The 11,168-nt window shown below is 39.8% G+C and overlaps 2 non-coding genes across 2 annotated transcripts; both read right to left on the minus strand.

The window, feature by feature from the left end:
* Positions 1–1,673: 1,673 nt before the first annotated feature.
* LOC123640815 lies at positions 1,674–1,784 on the minus strand. The gene has a single exon (XR_006736059.1). It is a non-coding gene; the product is annotated as a U5 spliceosomal RNA (small nuclear RNA).
* A 2,195-nt stretch (positions 1,785–3,979) lies between these two features.
* On the minus strand, positions 3,980–4,112 carry LOC123640918. The gene has a single exon (XR_006736146.1). It is a non-coding gene; the product is annotated as a small nucleolar RNA SNORA41 (small nucleolar RNA).
* Positions 4,113–11,168: the final 7,056 nt, after the last annotated feature.

The raw sequence follows: 11,168 nt of genomic DNA on the forward strand, positions 1-11,168 counted from the left end.
GTCAGCACACCTGGCCCCTCCCATCCTTTTTTGCTACTCTTATCAAAAAATTACTTCTATATATGTTATCACAATTGATTATTAAAAACGGACAATAATGCTGTGAGGTGGTATCATGGTCCCTAACTTCTAATTGTGGTGCCACACCTCCTAACTGTGTAAACTTGAATAAGTAAGTAATTCTCAGTTTCTTCCATAAAATGTGGGTTATGATTTTACTTACCAATATGGTTACTGTGAAATTTATCTGAGTGAATCTATGTAACATGCTTGGGACGTTTAATAAATGCCCAACCAATGTTAAGTTTTGCTTTATACTTATCCTCATTTTATAGGTGAAGAAATAGAGGCTCAGGGAAGTTAAATAACATGCTCAAGGTCACACAGCTAGTAAGTGGTAGAGGCAGAGGTTGCCAAACCAGTTCTACCCCTAACTCAAACCAAAGGTTTTTAACCATTCAACCTGACCTTGCTTCCTTATCTGTGGAGTGAGGATGAGAATAAGAATATGGGCTGGAGACAGTGGCTCACACCTATAATCCTAGCGCTGTGGGTGGCCGAGGCAGGAGGATCACTGAGCAAGAGCGAGACCCCCATCTCTACCAAAAAAATAGAAAAAATTAGCTGGGCAATTAAAAATAGAAAAAAATAGCCAGGCGTGGGACACATCTGTAGTCCCAGCTACTCGGGAGGCTGAGGCAGGAGGATTGCTTGAGCCCCGGAGTTTGAGGTTTCTGTGAGCTAGGCTGATGCCATGGCACTCTAGAAAGAGTGACAGTGAGATTTTGTCTTTAAAAAAAAAACAAACAAGAGAATGTGATAGTAATGGCCTTTGTCATAAGGCTCTTGAGAGGTTTGTTGAGATAGTTCGGGAGAAGCGTAGTAAACATATACCATGATAGCTGTTATAATCACTAAAACTGCTCCTATTTTAGCATACCTGGGACCTGCCACCTCGCTGGTAAGTGGCAGAGCCAGGGCTGGAAGCCAGGTCTTCCCATAACCAGGTTGCGCAACTATTCCCCAGAGTCTATATGTATCTACTGTCATTACTTTAACAGCTCCCACCTGTTCATGCCAACACAGGCAACTTCCCGGACACAAGACTAGTAGAAAACAACCCAGCTTCACAGAGAAGGATGAGACAATCAATCACCTATTCTCATGGCCCCCGAGGTGCCAATGAGGTGGTGATTTATTAGTCCTGTATGCTGAACCATAACTGATTGTGCAAGGGCACTTTCTAGTCCTCTCGAAACGGCTACGCTCTGAGGACCTGTTGTATCTGATTGCATTCTAGGCAGAGAAAAGTGAGTTAAACTACAGCCAAATCTTTTTTTTTTTTTTTCTTTTTAAACTAGCCCTGCAGATGCAAGACCTCAGAAAATTGGGCCAGGTGTGGTGGCTCACGCCTGTAATCCGAGCACTCTGGGAAGCCAAAGCAGGAGGATAGCTTGAGGTCAGGAGTTCAAGACCAGCCTGAGCAAGAGTGAGACCCCCCCCCCACCCCCGTCTCTACTAAATATAGAAAAATTAGCAGGGCATTGTGGCACGCACCTGTAGTCCCAGCTAGCTACTCAGGAGGCTGAGGCAGGAGGATCACTTTGAGCCCAGGAGTTTTAGGTTGCAGTGAGCTATGATGATGCTACTGCATGAGCCTGGGTGACAGGGAGACTCTGTCTCAAAAAAAAAAAAAAAGGGTTAAGTCTCAGAATCGTTTCTCTCTATGGAAGTCTTTAGTAAAAAGTGAAAGATGTATACAATCTGAAGAGCAACCAGAGTATACCAAATTCTCTGTACATCTCTGTCCTGAGCCTGAAGAAAAAGTACATCTCTCTACTCTAGCTTGTGTGACCTCAGAAGTTTCTAAACCTAAGCCATCCACCAGCCTGGGAAAGGGAAGAGGAAAATGACTCCTCCTTTCTTCTCCTAGTGGGTTCATAATGTCTATTTTCACTTTCTAGTTCACTAACAAGACAGGCTTGCAATTGATTCTGTTTCAACTTTCGGTCCTTTTGGTTAGAAATATTTTTTTCCTAGAGATCTGTGAGTGGCAACTCTATGTTTTAACACAACCGATCAGCAGGGCAGTAACGTCCTCTGCTGTAGAGAAGCAGCATCCTGTTCTTACAAAAGTTAGCTGGTTAACTAGGAGAAGAGAAGAAGATAAAGGGGAGTCCTTTGAGCTCAAAGAGGTTTAGAAAACTGGCACATTCGTGAGATCTCGAGTTTTAGCTGTGTGCCTATCTCTGGCTATACGCTTCTGGTTCCAGTTGGCATCCATTGTGGAATACATGGTCTCTTTGTATTTCACTTTAATCAAATGCCTTTTTAAATACAACTGGCAATGAAAATACTCATTTTTAAATCTGTAGAGTGCCTTTGGTCAGATTAGAAAAGGAGAAACCTTTCAAAAATCCTCTTCAAGGGATTCTCCGTATTGTTTTCTTCCAGTTCTTCACTTTTATAATTTTCATAACTTTCATAATCTTCTGTATTCCTTTGACAACTCCAGAGGAAAAAACGGGTTCTCACATGTCTTTTGATTTCCCCAAGTGGGTGGCAAAACACTACACCTCAACACAGGAGCTCACTGAAGGCTGGATGAATAAATGAGACGTGTTAACATTTAACTCTCACAACAGCCCTATGAGGCTGGCAGGGCAAGTCTTATCCCCAGTTTGCTGCTGAGGAAACTGATGCTCAGAGGGGTCAGAGGTCACACAGTGAATTAGTGTTGTGTTGAGAATTGGTGTCTCCTCATTCTGGATTCAGCTTTTCAGATAGTCTTTGGAAAACATTGACAGATACCAACATTGGAGTTCAAATTTGTATTTTTCGGGGAAGCAAATATGATAAGGGGGGACCTTCTCAGTTTTAATTTATGAGATAGGTTTATTTTTACTAAGAAAAAAATGCTTTTTTAAAAAGCTTTTTAACTGAAAAAGGTTTTTTTTTTAAATTATTTTTAAATTATTTATTTATTTTAAAGACGAGGTCTCTTTATGTTGCCCAGCCTGGAGTCCAGTGGCTGGGTTGGGACTACTGTACCTGGCAAGAAAAAATGTTTTTTAAAAAATAGAAAAAAAGGGCCAGACGTGATGGCTCACACCTGTAATCCCAGCACTTTGGGAGGCTGAGGTGGGAGGATTGCTTGAGCCCAGGAGTTAGAGATCAGCCTGGGCAACATAGCAAGACCCCACCTCTACAAAAATTTTTTTTTTAAATTATCCAGGTGTGGTGGCACATGCTTGTAGTCCTAGCTACTTGGGAAGCTGAGGCAGGAGGATCACTTGAGCCCAGGAGTTCAAGGCTGCAGTGAGCTATGATCAGGACACTGCACTCTACCCTGAGCGACAGAAGGAGACCTTCTCTTTGAAAAGAAAAAAGAAAAGAAAAAATATACTTGGAACTGTTTTTTTTAAGACGAGCATGAAAATGAGGTTTATTGAGGAGAGAAAGATAGGTTTATAGGGCAAGAGCAAGATACAGGTTTACAGAGCATGATTCATATGCCACTGATGACGACTGGACCCATTGTCATAGCAAAGGGAGAGCAAAATGAAGGGTGCAAAAGGACGGAACTGTTTTCCACGTCAATTATTCCAATTTTTGTTGTTGGGTTTCTCTTTTCAATCTAGTTGACTGTACGGGAAAGAAAAAAGCATAGGTTACCAAAATATCATGAGAGATGACCAGAATGGATTAGCTGAGTTCACTTGGAAGTGTTATTGGTTTACATTATGTTGCATATCCAGTAAGATGGCTGCTGAGATCAGCCTACCGAAGCCTCCGGGGAAGAACATGGCTATGTCAGTGGTCAGGAACTGCCACACATACCACCTGTGAAGTGGATGTCACTGGGATCTGGCACGTGCACAGTCAGTTCTCCATAACCAGCTATTACAGTACTTTCAGTGTGGGAATAAATCCATCGACTTTGACAGGAGGTTTTGTTCTGTTTTGTTTGTTTTTTATTTTGTGTCGGTCACACACATGTCCACTTTCTGTTTCGCTAAGAAAGAGGTGTTTCATTGTGTTAACAGTTGTTTCCCACAGAGAAATGCCACAACTGCTACCCTAAGAACAGCTGCAGACCAGTAGCTGTGGAATGTTCTGTTTTTAACGCTGTGATTGAGATTAAGAAAAATTAAGAAGTCTGACAATACCAACTAAACAGAAGATGTGGCTCAGTGGGAATTTTTCACATTGCTGCAAGGAATCTAAGTTGGAACAACTATTTAGGAAAATAGCCGTTAGTAAAGCGTAGCTCACATCCTTTCTCAGGCATATATACAAGAGAAACTATTGTACATGAGCACTAGGATGTACGTAGAAAGACAGTTTTACCAGCCGTGTTTATAATTAAAAAGAACTGAAAACTATATGTCTATAGAGATATATAGGTGTAGATAGATATGCATAAACATATATAGGTCAGATGGATACATACATACTGACAAGAGAATGAATAAATAAATTGTGGTATGTTTACATTATGGAATGAAAATGAATAAACTACAGCTAAATGCAATGACAGAGAAGAATCTTGAACACATAATGTTCAGTGAAAAATGTGAAACCCACACAACCACTTATGACAGGATTTTTACGGAGGTCAAAAACAAACATAGGTCAGATGGATAGATACATACATACATACTAACAAGAGAATGAATAAATAATTCATTACAAATGATGAATTACATTTGTAATGATTATAAATCTTGCTTGATTTAAATATAATGTGTGCAAATTATGACAGAAATAAATTATGAAAGTTGGGAAAATTGATTCTGTTCCTCTCATCACAACCTCCAATCACTGCTAAGTGTTTATTTCTTATTTAAAGCCCTATACTCAAATGGGAATAATTGTGCTATCAGATAACACTATACTTAACATACAGACTGTCTAGATACATATTTTTTTTTTCCAATTTTTTTCTTTTTTAAATTTTTTGCTCAGACCTTGAAGGGATGAAAGATTCATTTTCTCGGTGCGCCACTATGGAAAAATATAAAAGCAGAAACACCAGATTTTAAACATTTGGCATGGAGTTTGTGCTCTACTTTCTTTTGTTTAATGAAAAACCAAAGAAACCCAGTTATTTTTGTTTTCATTCGTGGTATGATTTCTCTGAGTTTCCGTGGAAAAGAGAAAATTAAAGATTCAATCGTCAGCTTTTATGGTAGTGGGTGGTGACGTGATCTCTGAATGTTCACGTGTCTAAAAAGGTCTCCATTAGTTGAGGGAGAGTCCTGAGGAAATTGGAAAAGGGAAACATAAGTTACACAGTTCTTACTAGATTAAACAGCAGGGGGAATAAAACCAACCTGGATAGTCTCCTGAAAGAGACTGGCCGGAAGGAATATCCAAAATAAAAATGAGCTGTTGAGAAGGGAGATCTGGTAACCAAGGAGCCAGATCTTTTCTTTCCTTTTTCCTTTGCTTTGCTTTCCTTTCCTCTTTTTCTTTTTAAAGCTGGTCAAATGTCCGTTCCTTTTCTCTTTTCTTTTCCTCTTTTCTCTTTTCTTTCCTTAAAGACAATATCAGTGACATTATTCATTATAAAGCACAAGGGGTTAAGATCACAAAGCACTCTCTACCAGAGGAAAAGCCTCATCTTTATGGAAATACTGCACAGGGACAAATGAATCCTGACTCTCCCATTCATAACTGGAAAAGCAAAACTCAGTTCAACCCACAAGCATTGATTTAGGATCATCTGTCGACATGTGCAAATACAGACAGGACAATGGCTCTCCCCTGTAAGCTTTGAGAGTCTTTAGGGGAGATCAGGGAGGGAACAGCCCAGTAACTCAGCGTAAGAAATAACCATGGAGGCCGGTGCGGTGGCTCATACCTGTCATTGGGAAGGATTGCTCGAGCCCAGGAATTCAAGGTTACAGTGAGCTATGATCATACCACTGCCCTCCAGTCTGGGTGACAGAGGGAGTCCTTGTTTAAAAAAAAAAAAAAAAAGCAAGCAACCAAAGGAAGAAATAAATATGGGAAAAGTTATGAATGGATATGGGGTGAGGGTGGGAAAAAAATAAGGAAAAGCCACAGAAAGGAGGGACATTGGAAAGGCTGTTTTAAAAAATATGCTCTTCAGAATCTTCTCAAACCAGTGGACTCTGCAAACATGGAACACAATTTTTGTAGTAGTCCTTCCAGATTGGCAAAGCTAGTCTCATGTACACAGGGTGACCAACTGTTTCTGTTTGCTTGGGACTGAAGGGGTGTCCAAAACACCAAACTTTTAGTTTTAAAACTGAACTTTCTTTATTTTTGAGACAGAGTCTCGCTCTGTTGCCAGAGCTAGAGTGCCGTAGCATCAGCCTAGCTCATAGCAACCTCAAACTCCTGGGCTCAAACGATCCTCCTGCCTCAGCCTCCTGAGTACCTGGGACTACAGGCACGTGCCACCACTGCTAGCTAATTTTTTTCTATTTTTAGTTACCTGGCTAATTCTTCTATTTTTTTAGTAGAGATGGGGGTCTCGCTCTTGCTCAGGCTGCTCTCGAACTCCTGACTTCAAGTGATCCTCCCGCCTCAGCCTCCCAGAGTGCTAGGATACAGGCGTGAGCCACTGAGCCCAGCCAAAACTGAACATTTAAAACAATCCCAGGCGGCCGGGCGCGGTGGCTCACGCCTGTAATCCTAGCTCTCTGGGAGGCCGAGGCGGGTGGATCCTCTGAGCTCAGGAGTTCTAGACCAGCCTGAGCAAGAGCGAGACCCCCTCTCTACTAAAAACAATAGAACGAAATTATATGGACAACTAAAAATATATATAGAAAAAATTATCCGGGCATGGTAGTGCATGTCTGTAGTCCCAGCTACTCGGGAGGCTGAGGCAGTAGGATCGCTTGAGCCCAGGAGTTTGAGGTTGCTGTGAGCTAGGCTGATGTCACGGCACTCTAACCTGGGCAACAGAGTGAGACTCTGTCTCAAAAAAATAAAAAATAAAAAAAGCAATCCCAGGCAAACCAGGAAGAGTTGGTCACCATAGCAAGAACTTAGCATAGCTATAACAATGAAACAATGATAGCTAGCATTTTAAATTATCTAGAATATGCTGGGTGTTCCTTGCTCCAAGCACTTTGGATTTGTTTGCTCTTTTTATCTGCTCAACAATCTTACCCTCAGGCAAGTAGTGTCATTAGTCCCGTTATGTCCTATGAAGGAAACCAAGGCATACAGACTCTCAAGGTCAAAATCCAGGACCTGGTAGGACCAAACACAGTGACCTTCTAGAGTTCACACTCTTCACCACTGCTCTATCCTTCTGGGAACATACAAAAATGGCCAGCTGTTGTTGGTGTCTAAGGATTTTGAACTCCTCAGGAACCTCAGAGCAGAGTCAGACTTGAGAACAAACGCATTCAAAAGGTTTTTAATCAGACTGATTTGAACCCAGGACCATGAGACCCCTAAGTCCATGCCCTTCCAGGGAAACATTCCTCTGCTTTGAATGAAGTTGTAGGTCCCTAAGAACACTTGGCAGTGGACCTTTATTTGCTCTGAGATAAGTACGGTTTAAGTGGGAGTCAATTTCATCTCTGCTCAGGTAATATTTTCATTTTATCTCTTTTTAAAACTAAGTTATTAGTTGAGAATGTGCTATGTGTCTGGTATTATTCTAAGCACCTTACATATATTAAATTAATTATTCTGTATTTTCTAGATTGGTCTACAAAAGAAACATGCCTGCAAAAGAAAAAAAAATGAAAGTTAGCTTTTCACCTATGGTTTTCTGCAGATAATAAATAAATAAATAAATAAATAAAAATAAATTAAAACTTTTTTAAAATTTAAAAAAGAAAGTTAGCTTTTCATCCTCTTTCGAAAATGATGACGGCTGGCTAGACTAAACAAATTCATGGGAAATGGAAAATAAGTCTATGCTTCAATTAGTATTTCTCTTGGTATATAGATGATTTTATTTTCTCATACTTAATCTCTACTTATGCAGTATTCTGAAGTTATGAAACTTGAAACCAAGTTTCAGGCAACATGTCTGAAACATTTTTTTTAATGTTATTTAAAATTTATTTTTTTTGGAGACAGGGTCTCATTTTGTTGCCCAGGCTGAAGTGCAGTGGCAGGATCACAGCTCACTGCAGCCTCAAACTCCTGGGCTCACGCAATCCTCCTGCCTCAGCTTCCTGAGTAGCTAGGGCTACAAGGTTGTGCCACTATTCCTGGCTAATTTTTTTTAAATTTTTGGTAGAGAAGGGGTCTCACTATGTTGCCCAGGCTGGTCTCAAACTCCTGGGCTCAAGCAATCCTCCCACCTCAGCCTCCAGAGTAGATGGAACTACAGGCATGTGCCACAGGGCCCGGTGTCATTGACACTTTTGAAGACTGCAGGCTGGTTGTTTCATAGACAGCCCGTCAATTCTGGTTTCCTTATGATTAGATTTAGATCATGCACCTTGGCCAGAAAAGCTACACCTAATATTGTGTCCTCAGTGTACCATATCAGGAGGCATATATGGTCTCAGCTTTCTCCACTACTGGTGATGTTAATGATAGACACTTCTTGAACTGAGTAGCTAAATTCAGGTTATTTATTAATATAATCACACAAATGGGCTTTGTAATTCTTTCCTAGCCTCTATTTGTGTTAGTAAAAACCAATCCGGTGTTCTTCAAAACTTTCCAATGTTGAAACATGTAGGAGGAATTAAATCAGAGTGGCTAAGAGCACAGGCTGGAGGGCCTGACAGCCACTAGTTCAAATCCCTGATCCCACTTATCAACTAAGGCCTTGAACAAATTAACTAATCCTGTAATTTCCTCATTTGGAAACAGATTGTAATGAAAGCGCCTGCGGTTCATTTGCTTGTAATGGGGATTAAATGAAGTAATGAATGTAATAATGCATTTAGTACTTTGCCTGGCACAAAGTAAGTACTCAATAAATATTCATGATTGTTATTTTTTATGCTAACCATTAGACCACCAGGGGCATGATTGTTATTAATATAACTAACACACAAAAGGACCAAAAGAGACATAGTTTTCCCTAAAACTTCCTTAGCCTCTTTTACCATTGGGATGAAGCCATATGATTCATTCTGGCCAAAGGACAATAGGTGGAAGTGCCACGTGCTGCCTCCATCTGGCTCTTCCTCTGCCACAGCGACCTTGGAGGCTGCACATTCTGGAAGAAGTAGCTGCAAGATGGAGATAGGCTGCCTGTCACATATAGAATTTAAATGAATAAAAAGTAAACCCTTTTGTCTTAAGCCACTGAGATTTTAAAGTTTATATTTTACTATAGTAGAATTAACATTTCTTTCACTAATTTAAGTAGCATGTCCATGTAGTGTGTGAATGGTATCTTGACAATTATCCAAAAGACTAAATGTATGATTGATTCTATGCTTATTGATAGTTGACTCCATGTTTCCTGATATTCATTTAACAAATAATTCAATAAATGTAGCAATGACTACATGTCTGACAGTGTTCTGTCAAGTAGCAAGCAAAACCAGACAGAGGCCGGGCGCGGTGGCTCACACCTATAATCAATCCTAGCACTCTGGGAGGCCGAGGTGGGAGGATCGTTTGAGCTCAGGAGTTCAAGACCAGCCTGAGCAAGAGCGAGACCTCGTCTCTACTGAAAAAATAGAAAGAAATTATCTGGATGACTAAAAATATATATAGAAAAAACTAGCCAGGCGTGGTGGCACATGCCTGTAGTCCCAGCTACTCGGGAGGCTGAGGCAGAAGGATCGCTTGAGCACAGGAGTTTGAGGTTGCTGTGAGCTAGGCTGACACCACAGCATTCTACCCTGGGCAACAGAGTGAGATTCTGTCTCAAAAAAAAACAAAAAAAAACAAAAAAAAACCAGACAGAGTTCCTTCAATCAGGAAGATAATAGTCTAGTGGGGGAGACAGGTGTTAAGCAAATAATGACAAGTGGATGCAAAAGTGTTACTGGTGTCACTGGAATAAAAACAGACATATAGACCAATGGAACAGAATATGGAACCCAGAAATAAATCCATGAATTTACAGCCAACTCATGGTCAACAAAGGCACTGAGGACATACGTTGGAGGAAAGGACAGTCTCTTTGATAAATGGTACTGGGAAAACTGGATAACCATATGTAGAAGAATGAAACGACCCCTATTTCTCACCATATACAAAAATAAAATAAAAATGGTTTAAATACTTAAATCTAAGACTTAAAAACTGTGAGACTACTAGAAGAAAGCATTAGGGAAATGCTTTAGGACATTGGTCTGGGCAAAGACCCTTTAGGTAAGATCTCAAAAGCATAGACAACAAAAACAAAAATGGACAATGGGATTGTATCAAGCTAAAAATCTTCACAGCAAAAGAAGCAATTAACAAAGTGAAGAAACAACTACAGAATGAGAGAAAATATTTGCAAACTATCCATCTGACAAGGGATTAATAACCAGAATATGTAAGGAACCAAAACAACTCAATAGTAACAAAATGAATAATCTGATTAATGGGCAAAATATCTGAATAGACATTTCTCAAAACAAGATAAATGACCTACAGGTATGTGAAAAAATGCTTAACATTACTAATCATCAGGGAAATGCAAATCAAAACCACAATGAGATATCATCTCACCCAAGTTAAAATGAAATTCTGCCACTTGCAACAATTTGGATGGAACTGGAGGCTATTAGGTGAAATAAGCCAGGCACAGAAAGATAAATATTGCATGTTCTCATTCATATGTGACAGCTAAAAATAATTGATCTCATGTAGTTATAGAATGAGGGTTACCAGAGACTGGAAAGCATAGCTGAGAGAGGGAGTTGAAGAGGGGTTGGTTAATGTGTATAAAAATACAGTTATATAGAAGGAATAAGATCTAGTGTTCACTAGCACATTAGGGTGACTATAATTAACAATAATTTATTGTATATTTCAAAATAACTACAGGAGTAGATGTGGAATGTTCCCAGCACTAAGAAATGATAAATGTTTAAGGTGATGGATTCAATTATCCAGATTGAAGCATTACACATTGTATGCTTGTATCAAAATATCACCTGTATGCCATAAATATGAACAACTATTATGTATTCATAAAAAATAAAAATTAAAAATTGATAAAAAATTAATGGATGCTGGCAAGGATGCAGAGAAAGGGAAATGCTTGTACA

Source organism: Lemur catta, chromosome 6, assembly GCF_020740605.2.
Source record: "Lemur catta isolate mLemCat1 chromosome 6, mLemCat1.pri, whole genome shotgun sequence".
Classification (NCBI taxonomy): domain Eukaryota; kingdom Metazoa; phylum Chordata; class Mammalia; order Primates; family Lemuridae; genus Lemur; species Lemur catta.